Source organism: Cavia porcellus, unplaced genomic scaffold (assembly GCF_034190915.1).
Source record: "Cavia porcellus strain 051 isolate PalLab524CR breed Dunkin Hartley unplaced genomic scaffold, mCavPor4.1 scaffold_12, whole genome shotgun sequence".
NCBI classification, from domain to species: domain Eukaryota; kingdom Metazoa; phylum Chordata; class Mammalia; order Rodentia; family Caviidae; genus Cavia; species Cavia porcellus.
Genome location: NW_026947495.1, coordinates 61,531,642 through 61,549,267, shown reverse-complemented (window position 1 = coordinate 61,549,267; position 17,626 = coordinate 61,531,642). Strand labels below are relative to the sequence as shown.

Here is a 17,626-nt window from a genome sequence, read left to right as displayed (position 1 = left end):
GAACAAATCTTCAGTGCCACCTTGGCACCTTGGTACACTGACAGCTGTGCTTTGCTCCCTTGCAGCACCCAGGAGGCAGCCAGGGCCCAGAACTCTCTTGCTACTTCTCCCTCATGGATGCTCTTAAGGTACTTGCCTTGCCCTCTGAAGCCTGTTATGGCTGTGGCTAGATGCCCCCCCAAAGCGTCATGTGGTCACACAGGGGCTTCTCAGAGGTGGCTGGATCTAGAGTGTGTGATGCTGGGACTAAGTGTGCGAGGCTGGGGTCGGGGATGTGTGATTACTAAATGGGTCCACTGATGGGTTTGGCCTAGTTCTGGGGTGGATAACGGGAAGGTCTACCCTGGGTGTGAGTGCTACGTCCCCTACGAGCATGTGGCCTGAAGGAAATATGAGGGACAGACAGAGGACTTTGGTGCTGTCACTTGCTGCTGCTTCACTGCTCACTGCCCTCTGCCTTCGCCTGCCATGAACTGCTTCTTTTCTGCGGAGCCACCCTGCTTTACCACCAGGCAGTTATGGGCTGAAGTGGCTACAGACTGTGAGCTAAATAAACCTGTCCCCCTTTAGCTTTGGGTGTTGGGTATTTTGTCTCAACAATAAGAGAAGTCACTAAGGCAGCTTCACCTCGTCTCTCCAGGGCCTCTAACCTTTACCCCTGGGCTTTCAGCTTCCCCATTCCTTTACACCTGCAGTATTTGAGTGGCTCTACCACTCACAGATGGGAGGGAGGTAGACTCAGGCAGACAAGTTCCTCCTGCAGCTCGGTTTCATCAGCAATGTGGAGGGGACAGTAAGGTTGTCAAGAGGACACACTGCTGGCCTTTTATAGCTGCAGGGTATGGTGGTCACCCAGACCCAGGCATCCAAAGCCCTCAGACCGCCTCTTGAAGCTCCTTCAAGCATCTTGGAGATAAGCTACCCAGAACAAACTTCTCTTCTCTTCCTGTCTTGATTTCTACTAGCCACCAAAAATTACACAATATCTGATTTTTTTTTCCACTAAATCCCATCACTTTGTCTTCTCTTTCTTAGGACCTCTCCTCTCCATCCTGGCTGAGGCAGGCTTAGTTCCCAGTGAACTAATGGCTCACAGCTAGGACTACAGGTCTGCTATGGTCTGCCTGAGATGAGCTGGGAGAGGATGGGCTCCAAATACATGAACAGTGTAAAATTAAAGCTAACAAATATTTATTTTGATGGTTACAAAATGTAAATCATGTCATCATCCTTAATTGTTAGCTTTTGAGTTTATAAAAATTTCATTACATTTGAGAGTAAACTAGAGCTTAGATTTTTCTCATACTCAAAGAGTTTCTGGGCCAAGGATAAAGCTCAGCAGCACAGTGGCTGCCTGGCAAGTGCAAAATCATGAGTTCAGTCCCCAGTATCAAAAACAAACAAACAAACAAAATTTCTGAGTCAGGCATGGTAGCACATACCTATAATTCCAGCATCTGGGAGGCTGAGGCAGGAGGAATATCATGAGGTTGAGACTGGCCTGGTCTACATAGTGAGTCCTGAACTCCAAAGAAAGTCTCAAAAAAATCAAATAAAAAAATTATTACCCCCTGCTAACGAATTTCATCTGTGTTCACCGTGATTTTTTGCAAAGTCACGCATAGTCAGAAACTCTCCTTGTTTTCTTTAGGTTTTTGGAGACAGGGTCCCGCTGTGTAGTTCAGGCTGACCTTGGCCTCACTGTGTAGCCTGGGCTGGCCTCGAACTCACAGTGACCTTCTTGCCTCAGACTCCAGAGTACTGGGATTGCAGGTGTGCACCACTGTGCCTGACTAATAATTTTATTTACTTATTGACAGTGCTTGGGATCAAGTCCAGAATGCTCTAGCATTCTGAGCTGCATCCCAAGCTCTGTTCCTACTGAGACAGAAGCTCAGCGAAGGCTGACCCTGCATTTCCCACCCTCCTGCCTCGGCCACTGAGTGCTGGGATTGCAGGTGTGCACCACCACCCGTTTTATTTATTTTTTGAGGAGGGTCTTGCTGTGTTGCGCAGGCTGGTCTTGAGCTCCTCAGGTGATCTTCCTGCCACAGCTTCCTGAGTGCTGGCCTACAGAGACCTGCACCAATATGCCTGACTGTTCCCAAATAACGTTAAAAAGCAAATTTACATAGGATATCTCAGAACAGTGCAGAACAGTGATGTACAATGTGGAACAGGCACACATTTAAAGCCTGTGCCAATGGGGAGTGGGTAGTAAGAGAGCTTGAGGCTGGGAGGTTGTAAAGCAAAGCTGTCCTCCTGTCTTCCCTGGACGTGAGAGTCCTTAGGCAGGACTAACAGTCCTTCCATCCCACCCTCAGGCTGCTCCAAAACGAGCTTTTATTCAGGTCCTTCCCCCCACTGACATCTGATCCAGGTTCCTCAACATCCCTACCTCTGGGAGCTAGAAAGGTATTTATTTATTTTGAATTTTTAAGTTTTATTAGCACATGTTTGCCTGACCCAGAGGCCTGGCAAGTCCCTCTACTGCTGTGTTCTTTGACTAAAAGGAACAGGAAACGCCCAGCGTTTTCCTGGCCAGACTGTGATCACCTATCCACCATCACCCCAACAGGCCCCAAGGGCAGGGACCGGCTCCTAGAGAACTTGGTTGATGCCTCAGACATCAAATCCCACTTCTCCAACTTCCGATCAGTGCAGTGGCAATGCTGAAACTCCAAAGGCGTAAAGAGGCGCCAGACCTTCACCAGGTACCTCATGAACACGAACGAATTTAGAACTGAAGCCTTGTGTTACAACTGCAAGTCAAACTCTGAGAGTTGTAACTAGCCCATTCATTAGCGCAGGCACTCGAAAGCTGGCTCCTCTGCTGTCTCTCCCCACGCACACACGTGTGTGCACACTCTCACATGCAATGTTCTTTGGGCCCTTGAAAGATCAAGGCCAACTGCAAAGCACCCATTCCCCAAGGCTCCTAATTTATATTGGGAGCTAGCTATAAAGCTTCCCCTGGCCCCCAATCTTCCCTTGCAATAATAAAGAGCATGTCACATCACACTAAATGTGACACTTAATCAAAACCCCTCTTCTTTAACAAACCCTTAACCTCCAGCATATGAGCATCACCAAGGCCAAGGGACGAGCCAGGGAGCTGATTCAGGTGGCACATGCTTTGATTAAGATGATACAGATCGGCTTTTATTTCACTTTCATCAGAGTTGTAAAATTCTGAATCAATCCCTTTTTTGATTTGACAACAGCACATTTCAATAGAAGTTGACACCAAAAAAAAAAAAAAAAAAAAAAAAAAAGACTGGGACTTGTTCTCTCTTGAAGCAGGAGGGGCCCTAACTTCTCTGAATCTCCTTCAGTAACGATTGCCAGAGCTTCTGATCTTCCTTCCATGCGCAAGTTTGCAGGAACCTGGTTAAACTGAAGCACAAGTCCGGCTGGCACCGGGTCCTTTTCTTAAGTGGTATCTAAATACCCTTAATCTGTGGGCCTTGGAAAAGACCTCCCCTCTATGTCTCCTTTGGGTCTTTTTTTCTTTCTCTCTTTTGCTGAGACTTAAATCTCAAGAGAATTCTTTTGCCAGATTTGTGGGGCAGAAAATAAACCTCCCCGACACCCAGCGCTTCAGGCCTCCTGGGAGCTCCGGCAGTTGTCGGTTTCTACTGCATGGGCCGTGGCTTTTCTCATGATCTGTTTGGGACTTTGTTTTAAAGTTGTTTAGTCATTAGCTAAATTTGCTAATTTACCTGAATTGAATTACAGTTATGGATGAAGCAACTACTCTAAAGAGAGAAGATTCATTTCTTTCAAAACACTTTCAGTCTTGGAGTCAAATGCACAGTGGTAACATGGGATAGAACGGGACAGGCAGGCACAGGTGCCACACAGCAGAGTTGGTCCATGTGTGCAGTGAGGTTTGGTATCCACCATGTGCCAGCCCCCGGGGTAGGCGCTGAGCCACAGCATCATACAAGGCGGAAGACGCTCCTGCCTACAAGGTACCTGGGCTCTACCTAGGGCTGGGTGTTACTTTCAACTTTTGTAAAGTTTTTTTTTTTTTTTTTTTTTTGGTAGGGGACCAGAGATTTTATACAAGGTAGGCAAATACTCCACCACTAAGTTACATCCTCAGCCTTTTCTTTTCTTTTTGTGACAGGCTCTTGCTAAATTGCTTAGGTTCTTCTCAAACTTGCAATCCTCCTGCTTCAGCTTCCCAAGTTCAGAAGCTGAATCCAAAGACTTGTAGTTCTTTTTAATCTTATGACTGAGACAAGATGGAACCTATAAGAAAACAACAAAACAAAACAAAGCTGGAGATCCCTGTTGGAAAACTGTATGAACATCAAACCTGACAGAAAGCATAACTGGGATTTTAAAACTTCACCCTTTGTTCCTGCAAGAGGACTCTTTCCTTATGAGTCCTCATCACTCTCACAAGACCAGCAAGCAGTTCCCTGGGCCCTATCCACTACACACTAATTCCTCGGCTCCCTGGAGGGCTGCCGCCGTGGTCAGCACAGGAAAGGACAGAAGCACGGCCCTGCACATCTTTTACTTGCGGGTGCAGGGGGAGATGAAACATCTGGCGAGTTCGCCAAGGGGGCAGGAGCGCTTGCCGAGGGTCACCGGGACGTGCGAACAGTGTCACGCAGAATCCACGCCACTGCGATGTCCCACACAGGTTCTGGGACAGACAGAAGGATGTCAAGGACGGAAGAACAGCTGTGGCCTGTTCTGAACAGCCAATGGCCTGGGCGTGGAACTCTGTGAAGACAATTAGGACTCCCAGAGGCAGCCTCGACATGCACGGCCGGTGCACCCGGAGCGCTGGCCGCTGCGAGGCTGTGACACGGCAGAAAGGGGTCTGTGGCCCTTCCGTTAGCAAGCGGAGCACACAGCTAAAACATAAGCAAAAGCAAGCCTGCCTGCTTCAAGGCAGAAGGGAAAAGCACAAATCTCTGTTAGGGGCCAGAAAGAGAAAATAGAAGTTAGCTCAGGCCAGGCCAGAAGGAGCGCGCGAATGTTCTTGGTGCGTGTGCGCGCGTGCGCGCGAGGACGTGTATGTACGTGAGTGTACGTGAGTGTGCGTGTGTGTACGTGAGTGTGCGTGTGTGTGCGTGCACGCACGCACCAGGCCTGGCTTTGGCTCTTTTCACCAGGTTCTGTCCCTACGCCCAGGACGGACGGGCGTCTCCCCTGCTCTGCACTCAGTGCTGGGGGAGCACCCTGGCACGGAGTCGCTGCTGGGTGACCCTCAGCACACAGATGGGACAGCGCAGAAACCCGGGCCAGGCTGCGGGAGCGGCCAGCGCTGCGATAGGGAGCTGCACGTGGGTGTCACTCAGCAGCACGCGGTCCGTGTCCTACCCCGCAGCCTCCAGGGCCGTGCAGGAGGAAGCCGCAGGCCCGAACTGCAGGACTTGTCCTATCCCCTCCTTGTCCCTTCCCCACTGTGTCCCTGGGAGGATTCAGTCACCACCAAGGCACAAAAACAGATAAGTATTTGATTCTCCATGAGTTGTGATGATTCTCTCTGTATTTCAGACTCTACTATAAAAAAAAAAGCTTTGATAAAAGTAGAGAGACCAGTATAAAGAATCCCATAGACACATCATCTACTTTTAACCATTAACACTTTGGTATGTTTACTTCGTTTTCCTTTTTTTTGGTACCGAGCATAACTCACCACCTTAGCTTATGCCGCTGAGCTAGATCCCTGGCCCTTCTTTCTTTGTTTTATCCTTCCTTCCTTTTTCTTTTGTGTTCTTTCCTTTTGTGTTTTGCTTTGCTTTGCTTTCTGAAGTATTTAAAAATAAATCCCAGACACTACATTTTCCTGTAAATGCTTCAATATACAGCTTTAAAATTCAGCGTGGTTTTGTTGTTGTTGTTGTTTGTTTGTCTTGTTTTGTTTTGGAGACAGGGTCTCAGTATGTACTTGAGGCTTGAACTCACTGTGTGGCCCCGGATGGCCTTAAACTCACAGTGTTCCTCCTGCTTCAGCCTCCCAAGTGCTAGAATTACTGCTGTAAGCCACCACACCTAGCTTTAATATACACCTTTAAAACAGTATGGTGACAAAATGCCTGTGATTAGAGCCAGGGGTTTAGTTCAGTGGTGTAAGTGCCTGCTTGGCAAACGTGAGGTCATGAGTTAAAAAAAAAAAGCCTGTGATTCCAGTATTCAGGAGGCTGAGGCAGGATGATCCTAAAGTTTGAGACTGCCCTGGGATATATACTGAGTTCAGGGCTGGTCTGGACAATGTAATGAGATCCTGTTTCAAAAAACCAAAAACCAACTGTCTTAGTTACTTTTCTTATTGCTGAGACAAAATACCCATCACACAAAGTTAAAGGAGAAAAAGTTTATTTAGCTCATACTGTGGAGGTTTCCATCCATAATTGGCTGGTTTGAAGGCAGAGTGGTACAGGGCAGAGGGGCATCTCAGAGAACTCACAGTTCATTACACACTGCAGATAGCACAAGCAAGTAAGGAGGGGAGTAACCACAGCTCTTTCTATCCCTTATAGTTTATCTTATCCAGGTGGGTAGCACTCACACCTTGATCCTAGCATTACACTATGAATCAATCATGTACTCTAGATCCAATCTCCTCTGAAAAAGGCCCACTTAGGACTACATGAGGCTTTGAGGGGACATCTAGATACAGGGCATAATGCTAAACAACCAAACAAAAAGATAAAGACATTTTCTTGTATAATGACAAAATCACATATGAAAATTAATAATTCTTAATCTTTTGTAAGGCACCTTCCTAATCCTCAAATCTCCTGATTATCCCCAGATGTCTCCTTACAGTTGGTTTGTTTGAATCAGGAAGCAAGCAAGGTCTACACCCTGCATTTGTTTTTTTGTTTGTTTGTTTTTGGTACCGGGGATCAAACTCATGACCTTGAGTTCATCAGGCAAGTGCTTACATCATTGAGCCAAATCCTCAGCCCCTACACCCAGCATTTGGCTGCTGCCTCTTTTGTCCCTGTCATCTGGAGGATGGCTGTGCAGTGTCAGCCAATGGCTTCACTTACCTAGGCACCCTCTGAGTGTCACCCTAGGCTGGATGAGCCTCTCTGAGTGTCCTCCAGGCCCCTCCCTAGCAGCCCAGATGGCCAGAGATTAGTGACCAGGGTTTGAAGGAATGAGCCCTGGCTTGAAACCAGAAACTCATGGATTTTCAAAATTCCAGGCAAGAGACCACAAAATGGGGGGTAGGGTTGGGAAATGTTTTTTTTCCCCTGGTCCTGAATAAGATAAAACTTCTACTAGGCCAGAGTCATGGGGGAGGGGAGAGAGAGAGAGAGAGAGAGAGGCACTGGAGCTACAGAAAAAGATGTAGGGGGCTCGTGCTGAGGAAGGAAGGGCAGTCATCTTCCTTGGGGTCTCCCAGGGGCTTGGCCCCTTTTGTTTGTCCAGTGGGTAGGATGCCCATCTCTCCCTGGAGAGCTTTGCAGGCCAGGGTCAGTGGCTCTGGGAGGCCCCTCTGGCTACTTAGAGCTTCCCACCCACCCCAAAGAGGACCACATGGCATTGTGCTTGTTTGTGCAGCCGGCCTGGGTGTTCTTGGCCCTGTGAGAGTTCAGCCATGTGCTCAGCTGGTTTCCTGTGTACTGGAAACTTTGATCAAAAAGGGGACCCTGGGGCCTGAGCTTTGTCCCCCATGCTGTACTACAGCTTACACAGGGCCAGATCTGGTGATGTTGCTGAGCTCCCAGAGCAGTGGTCCCCAAAGACCCTGCAGGTGAAGACAGCTGTGCTCTTGTCTGGGCACTTTCCAGAGCCCAGCCAGTGTTTCTGCTTGAATATGCAGTATGCCTGGGGGCCAGCTGTCTTTCCTGATGACCTTTTAGTGCCCTCTGGTCTGTGTCTTCTCTTTGTGGGCTCAGGTGGTGTTGGCACTGGAAGGTGCTGCTCTCAGGGAGGCCCCCAGAGACCTGGGGGTCCTGATTGTATGGTGGTGGGAACACTGGGAAGACACTGCTCTGCTGGCCTCCATGAGAAGTACATAGATCTTGGCAGCTGGCAATCTGGCCTGCATCTGATCAATTTTATCTGTAAAGTATTCTGAAAATTTCTCCCCCAAAGAACATGTTGACCCTCTGAAGGAGGGAATGAAATGTGGGTCGCCTGTTTGAAGACATTCTCAGTTTTGATGAAGTCTGTGTGGAGACCCAAGATAAGCCTCAGAAGGCGAGCCAAGCGGGAGGGGGCGAGGCTGCTCTGGTGAGTCTCGAATCTCCCTTGGCCTTCCATTTTATGTGTTTACCAATTGTGAAAGCAAATCCAGCTGTTGGGAGGAATTGCTTCCAGATGACATTATGGGAAAGGAAAACACGCATTATAAAAAAGTTGCAGAATAAAAACCAGAACATGTATACTCTGTGGGCCAGGATTTCATATGGACTATTTCCTGAGATTGTGCAATAAGCCAGCTCCAGAGGTAGGAAGAAGAACAGGGCAGATGGTCTCTGGCTGGAGTCAGCAGATCAGAGCTGGGACTGGATTTGGCAGAACTTAGAGAAAACTCACTTGACCTCACTGGGCCACCGTAGCTTTCCTCATTCTGAGAGCTCACTTCTCATTTTCCCTGGGGATCTTTGCAAATGCTGCCCCAGAAAGGGTCTTCTGCTTGCTGAATCACGTGGGTAAGAGAACCCAGAGGAAAAAGCAAAGACATTTCACTTTTGAAAATGGGATGTATTTCACGACTCCCCTGCACTGAATTTGCTGTGCTGGCTTTCTCAAAGATTTCAGGAGCTCTCTAACGAGCTGGAATTAAAGTGTCCCTTTACTAATTTGGTTTTACAGGTCACTGGATAAACCTACTTAGAGTGGTTTGGAAGAGGATTAGGACATTTGTGTCCCTTCCAAGTTGACTTTCCAGGCAGGGTCGGTCAGCAGCTGGAGACTCCCTTGGCCAGGGGCCAGAGCTCTTTCTCACAAGCTGCACAGTTGGAAGGACCTGGCAACTCTGATTGCACATAATGCAAACATTTCCATGCAGGACGTGCACCCCACAAGCCAGTTACTTTGCTGCTGCTTCAGCCTGGAGCAACTTTCTCCACCCCTGCAGGCCATAGTGGACTTTAAGAGCGAGTGAATTCAGTTAGATGGCACTGTGGTCACTAGCCCCAGTGGCTGTGCATATTTATATTTAAAATTCAGTCTTTAAGTTTCACTAGACCAATTTTAAGTGTGCACATGGCTATCAACAGCCATACAGAAACAGTAGATTCCTTTAACAAAAGTGTGTGAGGTGCCACTGCAATGAGCGAAGCATACAGAATCTCTGCCCTCCTGGAGAGCATGTTTTAAAGAGGAAGAAAAATAGACGATAGCTGGACAGGCTGGCTCACGCCTGTAGTCCCAGCTCTCTGGGACGCTGAATCAGGAAGACTGTCAGTTGGAGTCAACCCTGGGCAACTTAGTAATCTAGTAAGACCTGTCTCAAAATTCATTTACTTATTTATTTATTTTTCGAGACAAGATCTTGCTGTGTAGTTCAGGCTAGCCTTGAACTCATGATGATCCTCATGCCTCAGCCTCCCACGTGCTGGAATTCAGGTACGTGTCACCAAACCTTGCCTCCTTTTTTACTTTTTGAGAGAGTCTTGTGATTTGAACTGACCAGGCTAGGTTCAAATTTGAAACCCTCCTGCCTCAGCCTGCCAGAGATAAGACTATAGATGTGTGCCATCATGCCTACCCTTTTCAGAAGTTAAAGAAAAAACCAAAAAGATTGAGATAAAAAACAGACCATACACATAACAGGTCAGTTTCAGTTGCTGTCCCAGTGGGTAAAGAGCAAGGCTGGTTCCCGGGAGGCAGTGCGGTGGGGCTGTAGAGACACAGCCAGTGAGCTCCTCCCCTTGCGACCCATGGCCTAGAGGGGAGCCAGAGGCAGGCTGGGAAAGAGCTGAGGGCCAGTCCGGAGGGACAGAGTGTCCCGCATGATCACGCAGTCAGGGAGAAGGCAGCAGGTGCTGGAAGGCAGCAGACAGGCTAAGAAGCCCAAGTCCTGACTTGGGTGAGAGGTCGTAATAGGGAGAGTGCCCCAGGCACAGGACTGCCTTTGTCAGCCCACTCCCCTCCTTCTCCGCTCTTCTGTAAGGACAGTGTCTCCCCTCATGTCTGTCATCATTGGCTCTTGTTTCTGCCACACGCTGCCTTCTCTGCAGGCCACTCACCGGTCCCTTGGGTGCGGCTCTGCTCATCGGTCAGGGAGTCTCTGTGCTGCACTTTACATGGGGGGGGGCAATTTTTTTATTTTTTGCTATGAATATGCTATTTTTAGAACAAAAATATTTTAGCAAGCCGGGCGTGGTGGCTCATGCCTGTAATGCCAGTACTCAGGAGGCTGAGGCAGGAGGATCGTTGTGAGTTCGAGACCAGCCTAGACTACAAAGTGAGCTCAAGTCCAGCCTGAACTGCATAGAGAGACCTTGTCTCAAAAAGACAAAAAAAAAAATTAATTTTAGCATAGAAAAAAAGAAGCAAATAGCATAGAGACTTCCCGTATACCCTACATCCAACGTTCCCTCTTATTAATATCTCACAGGAGAGCTGGATGCTTGATACAATTAATGAGCCCATTATGACGTATTTACTACAACCTTATTTTATTCTGATTTTCTTAGTTTACTTTTTTCTGAGTTTATTTTAAATGTCAGAAAATGCTTTATTTTCTTTTCCTGCTCTTTAGAAGATGTTCTTCTGGAGGTTAGCGTCACATTTACTTTACTTATACATGTTAATAGCAACATTTTTTTGCTGAAACCGAAACGCCCCAGTGATTTTCTGAGCTGTAACCATCAAACAGACCTCTATCCGTGTTTGCTCGGCCACTCCCTAACCCCAGTCAGTACCTGCTTTTCTAATTTCCTCCTCTAGGGTTGCTAACGTTAATAGAGAAAAATCCTGACTCTGTGGTGCAGTGGAAGCCCGGGGCAGTCAGAGTGCCAGTGACAGAGGCCAGCCGTCCACCACTTCTGGGTGTCCCTGCTGAAAGCCGTCAGAGTCCCTCAGAGCCTCCCCACCTTCCCCTGATGTGCTCTAATTGCATCACCAGGGCTCAGTGATACAAACTAAGAGATTAACACTGACAGGAGACGACAAACTAACATACAGACTTCATTTAGATTTCACCAGTTTTCCCGCTCATATGTTTCTTCCTGCACCAGAAACCAATCCAGGATGCCACAGAATATGCTGTTGTCATCAGGCTTCCTTAGTCAGCTCCCATCAGTGGCAGTTTTGCAAGGTTTCCTTGTGTTTCTTGACACTTTGCGAAAGTTCTGATTGGTTATTTTGTAGACTATCAAACCCTTCCTTTCCATTAGGGTTTGTGTGGTGTTTACGTCCCTGAACACATGGGGGAAGGACAGGGAATGTCCCTTTTTCACGATACCGTATCAGTAGGGTATGACACCACAACAGACAGCTGATGTTGACCTTTGTCACTGGGTTAAGGTGGTGTCTGCCACGTTTCACTACTCTGAGGTTATTAGTTTACTTTTACATATTCTATCTGTTAGAAGTAAGTCATTAAGTTCAGCCCATACTTGGGATGGGCAGGAGAAGGAATGTCCTTCCTTCTCTGGAAGACCTAGTATCAAAGAAGTTTTAGATATTCAAGCCACCGCAGTAATATTTTTGGATTTGTGGATTTTTTTGAGACAGGGTCTCACTTTGTAATTAAGATTGGCCTTAAATTCATTATGTAGCCCAGGCTGGCCTTCAACTTGAGAGCCTCCTGGCTCAGCCTCTTAAGTATTAGATTATAGCTATGGACCACCACACCAGGCTATTAACTACTATTTTTAAATAGGTACTTTCAGACTACACAAAGGTTCTGTTTCTCCTGGTAGTTTTATCCACTGCATTTAGCAGACATCGGTGAACCTGTCCTATGGCAGTTATTACTATGGAGGTCAAGTGATGATTTTCTTTTTTTAAAAATTAAATTTATTTGGTTTTTTGCTGTACAGTTCAGGCTACTCTTGAAATCATTGTGTAGCCTAGGCTGGCCTCAAACTCGCAGTGATCATCCTGTTTCTGGCTCCTGAATGCTGGGATTACAGGCATGTGCCACCATGCCTGGCTCAAATGGTGATTTTCTGATCTTTTCATTCTTCTACTTTTGTATTTGGGCTGTTTCATAAGAACATAAGAGGGCCGGGGTTTCAGCTCAGTGGCATAAGCACCTGCCTGGCAAGCACACAGTCTTGAGTTCCATCCCTGGTGCCAAAAAAAAAAAAAAAAAAAGAACAATTTCATGTTCCCTAAGATCAGAAGAACAGTCTTCCATAAGGGCACTCTGTCTCTCCTAGTCTTGTATTTATTTCTTTATTCAGTTAATTATTTATATCAGCATGCACTGATGGATTTGTATGTTTTTCTTTTTAATCCAATGCTGTCATTATTTTATTACTCAAATTATTCTAGTTTTGGACACAGGGAGCTTTTCAGCCTTGATCCTATGATCTTTGCACATGATCCCCTCCCTTTTCTGTGTTTTGCATTGTGTAAATGTGTGTGTTGGTTTGTACACTACTTTACTTCTTGTCAGCATGACTCCAGGCCCCGTGTGTATTTTGCAGCCCCTGCTGCCCCAGGCCCAGGCCCGATCATTCTGCCAAGGGCCTCCGGGGCCTTCTAAGTGTACCTGCTGGATGCTGCTTATGCCACTTAGGTCCTGCAGCAGACCCTGGCCTCATGAGCACCTCTTGCAGTGGCAGAGTCCAGTAGGGCCCTTGCATTTCAGAGTTTGTGAATTTGGACAGTTTGTTCTAGGAAGCCCAAGCTCTCTCTCTGAAATGAGGAATAACAGTAAAAGTGCTTCCAGAAGAAGGGTTGGCTGCAAGGATCACAGGTGGAGGCGGGGGAGGCAGCCGCACGCCTGTCATCTGTTGCAGTTCTCGGCATGGACGTGCTGGTGATGGTGGAGACCTGCAGCTTCCGGTGAGGGGAGCTGGTTTCCAGGGCACCAGCTCTGGGTGCAGACTGCCTGGCTGTGTAACCTCAGTAACACTCTCTGTGCCTCAGTTCCCCATCTACTGATGATTTAGAGGTGTTTTCTTCTGAGGGAAAAAAAATGAGAGAAATAACTATGGCTACACCATAGAGCTTTAGAGACTGAAGGAGTCAGGATACACTAAGCACGAGAACAGGGTCCAGCAGGTGGGAAGACGTGTGGATGGTTAGCTGTCATTGTTTCCATTGTGCACTAAACCTCTGGCTCTTTTGGTGTTACCCTACCTTCAAAACGGTAAGCCAAGGATTATGGTAATACAAATTAAACTATCTCATTTTTCTTGATTTAAAAAACTATGATGTTTAAAGGCAATAATGGTGAACGCCATGCATTTTTATCCTTAGAAGGAAGAATAGATGAATTCAGACTCACTAGTTTGATCACCGCCCTGCGCCTCCAACACCTTCTCCTCCGAGGTGTTGACAAATGGCCCGGACAAAATTACTTAGTTATATTTGTCTCACACTGATGCATGAGGCCCGAATGGCCAGTGGCTTTGGGGAAACTCTTTGTAAATCCATCAAATTTAGCTATTAAAAATGATAACTGTGATCAGCCAATGCCGAGGGACCCATTTTGTGGAAGAAAGAAATGGAACCAAAACAGTTAGTGACCCGGTAATTAGGACACCAGGGAGACTGCTGACAATTTGAAGATGTTTTCTCAGATTTATCAAATGCCTTACAGTTTGCAGGACATTAATAGGTAATTAAATTGGCAATTTATTGCCCCTGAGTAATACTTGTGGCCCTCTCCACTGTGTATCACAACTAAATGTCTGAAGGCAGTTCTTGCTCTGTCTTAAGTGCAGGACAGAAGGGCATGAGAACGCTTTCCTTCCCACTGGGCTTTCTTTCAAGAATGTTGGGATTTTCTTACTGTCAGTGTGAAAGCACAGCCATAAGTACAATCTCTGGCTTGGTTACTGTCATAGTCAAGAAGATGCAAGTCTTTCAGCATCAAAGACTGGTGAATAAAATTTCTATCAGGCACTGGTTTCAATGTCTGATATATATATTTTTTGAGACACAGCTTTGCTATTTAGTGTATGCTGATCTCATACTCTCAGTGATCCTCCTGTTTCAGCCTCCTGCATTCTGGGATTCCAGGCATGTGCCACCAGACCTGATGAGACCACTAGTTTGGACTGAGTGCCTGCACTAAGCTCAGATGGCCAAAACAAATCACAGCCACTTCTGCTGAAGTTCCTCATCACCGAGCCGAAACGAAATACTTACCTGACTTTCTGAGAAATCAGAACAGAGAGAAATGATAGTGAAATTCCCTGATAAGCCAGTTTTAGCTGGCATGGTAAAAGGTTCCCTCTGCTTTAGTCCTGCAAAGTGCCTTTGAAGTAACCATCCTGCATGTCATTTTCTGATTCTGCTTCCCTTAGTTTTTGTTATAAACCAAATTTCTTTGTTCTGCTCACTGAGGCACTAGGCTGAAGTTTTGTCTAATTCTAGGCTGGCAAATAAAAGCCAATGAAGATCTTTGAACTAAATCTGTTGCTATTTTGTCTTTGGCAGGCCTAAAGCAGATGAAGATGCTAAGTGACAAACATCTAGATCCCCGGACACCAGCTGGACAGGTTAGGTTCTACTGTGGCTGGAAGGGCCTGTTAGGGCCAGGCCCCAGGGGACCGGAAGACACAAACAGGGAAGCTTTGACCTACTCCCAGCGACAATGGGAAGCTCCGGAGTGACATGAACAGATTTGTGCCTCAGCCATGCTGGTGGCTGCACAGAGGATTCAGGAGCTTCAGGACTGAAGGAGGAAGCAGTTACTACTGATGCAGCATCTGGACGAGAGTGCTAAGCAGGGCAGCTCCCTGAGGTCCAGGGAGATAACATGTCCGAGACCACTGGACCTGCATGGGGAGGAGGAAGGGCGGTTTACGATGGCCCTGGTTTCTGGCGTAGGTAGCAGTTACATACACAAGGGCAGGAATAATGGAGGAAGTGCAGGATTTGAGGGTAGGGGACACACTTGGTCACTCACATGATGAGCAGGAGGCAGCTGTCACCCTCTTGGAGATATCTGCTCCTTAGATCTGGTGACATGGAATTCAGGGTGCAGGGCTTGAGAAATGGAGTTGAGAGTCCCAGGGTCCACAAGATAGTAGCAGGCACAGGTGACCTCATCCATGCTTTTTTTCAATAAAATAACGTACATTTCGTACTGTAGTAAGATTCATCTAAGAATCACCATACTAGCTTATGTGATGGTGCATGCCTGTAATCCCAGCACTCCGGGAGGCTGAAGCAGGAGGACCACAAGTATGAGCTCAACCTGGGCAAGTTAATTACTTAGTAAGAACTTGTCTTAAAAAAAAAAAGTTCGGGGTGGGGGCTAGAAATATATCTCATTGAAGGCCCAGGTTCAATCTCCAGTACTGAAAAAACACAATCAATCACCATATGCAGTCTTAAAAGTACACAGCTCAGTAGCATTTAGTATATACTTAGTGTTTTACAGTTATCACTCCTGTCTAGTTCTTGAATATCTTCACCACTCCAACAGGAAATTGTGTAAGACTTCACCTCCCCATCCCTCGCTCAGCCCTAGCAACCACGGATCTGTTTCTGTCTGTACCGATTTGCTAATCCAGACATCTGGTGTAAATGGGATGATATAATGTGTGGCCTCGGGTGCCTGGCTTTTTTTTCCACTTTTGCATCCACGAATACACATTCACATTTCATTTATACAGCCAGAAACATTTCATAATATTTTTAGGTTTCCACATTGTCCTCTGTATTTGTACTGTTTTCTTTTTTATGGCCGATGTAGGTCTACTAGTTTGTCCTTTCATTGGTTGATGCACAAGTGGGTCATCTGCAAGGGGTTAACTTTTAATAAAGTAAGGAAGGGGAAGGAGCCCTAAAAAGGAGGCCAAGAGAGGAAAATCTGAGAAATAGGGGAAACAGCACCCCAGAGAGAGGATAATGTCAGGAAAGGAGGGTTTGGTAAGCAATGTTAAATGTTCAGAAAAATAATGAAAATTAGCCATTGAGAGGGTTTGACCCAAGGAAAGACGTTAGAAACTTTGATACAAGCCGTTTGTGTGGGCAGATGAGGGTAGAAGGTGACAGACCAGGCAGGATGTGGCTTGGGGCAGGGACACAGGAGACCTGACGCTGAAGCAGAGGAGGGCGGGAGAGGAGGGTGCGCAGGCTCCTCCGTGAAGTGGGCTGTGCTGTTTACTTGTCTGGAGAGACACAGAGAGGAACAGGAGCTGGCGGCTGGAGAAGGGGACAGAAGTGCAGTTACAGTCACTGCACCCGCTGTCACCTGACATCTGAATGTGTCTGTGGATGGGGGCCTCTAGCATGACTGAGAGCTACTGATGACCCTGTGGACAAAGACAGGAAGCACTGGGAAGCAGAGGAGACAGTGTCCCTCACATAGATAAAGAGTGGGCTTGGCCATCAAGGGCCAAGAAAGATCAGTCCTGCAGCGGTGACCCCCTAAGACCCAAGGAGTTCTGTAGTAAAGCAACAGAGATCTGCCTGACTTGCTTTAACTAGATGATTTCCGGTCATCTCCTTTTTCATTTTGACACCTCATCTTGGATTTGTAACATCCCCTCCTCTCGGATGTGCAGACACAACTCTATTTAAATGACGCTAGACTGCAAATGTCCCAGTTGGCGACAGTCTGGGGGTCTCTCCCAAGGCCCTGCTGTAACAGCAGCAGCAGACGCAGCTTTCACTGTGGTCTTGTTGGGGAGTTAGGATTAAACTATCACATTTCTTTTTCTTCGTTGGACCCTATATCTCTGAAGAGCTAACACCTGCATTTGTACGGTATTTAGTAGTTTACATTGTCACATGCATTATCTCAATTTCTCCTTACAATGACCCTGAGGGAAGGAACTGTTATTTCATTTTAGACATGAAATGTGCAGGGACTGCTCTGTCTGCCTGCCTCCCAGAGTCGGCCAGGCGATGCCTGGGCTTAAATCATCTATTCCAGATCTGATGTTCCTGCCACCCCGCTCCCATCACACACACAGTATTTAGTTTTTTGGTCAAATAGAGTGTTGGGGTCCTAATCTCCTGCCCTCAAGCTGACGCAGTGACTCTACTGCTGTCTAGCAAAGACTTCTCTTCTTTCTGGTTTTCTGAGGTGGGGCTGGAGCTACCTGGTCCAGGCTGTCCTTGAAATTTCTGTGTAGCCTAGACTAGCCTGAACTCCAGATCTTCCTGCCTCAGCCTCCTGTTCACAGGGATTACAGGCCTGTGTACTGTGCCTGGCTTCCTAGTGAAGTCTTGAGGACTCCCAAGGAAGGCACAGCTGCTAGGTCCACGCACGCCTCACTTTCCTGGTCCTGAGTGAGATGCAGAAGGGTCCTGTCCACTCATGCCACATGCTGTTTGTGCAGATTTTGGGTCTACAAACAGCAAACCTGGGTGTGGGGCCCAGACATCACTGCCTGCAGCTCCCTAGAGGTCAAAGGAAGGTCAGAGGGTGTCTTGGGCATTGTGGCCTGGGCCCGCAGAGCTGAGGATGATGGGGCTGGGGTGCACACAGTTCAGCAGATTCCTCACTACCCTCTGGGGACTCCTGGGGACAGTTGGGTGGTGCTCAGTAGGACAG

General features: G+C 47.2%; 1 long non-coding RNA gene across 1 annotated transcript; it reads left to right on the top strand.

Moving 5' to 3' along the window:
• The first annotated feature begins 9,448 nt into the window (after nucleotides 1–9,448).
• Nucleotides 9,449–15,675, top strand: LOC134478312 (uncharacterized). The gene is made up of 2 exons (XR_010050874.1): nucleotides 9,449–9,555; nucleotides 14,554–15,675. It is a non-coding gene; the product is annotated as an uncharacterized LOC134478312 (long non-coding RNA).
• Nucleotides 15,676–17,626: the final 1,951 nt, after the last annotated feature.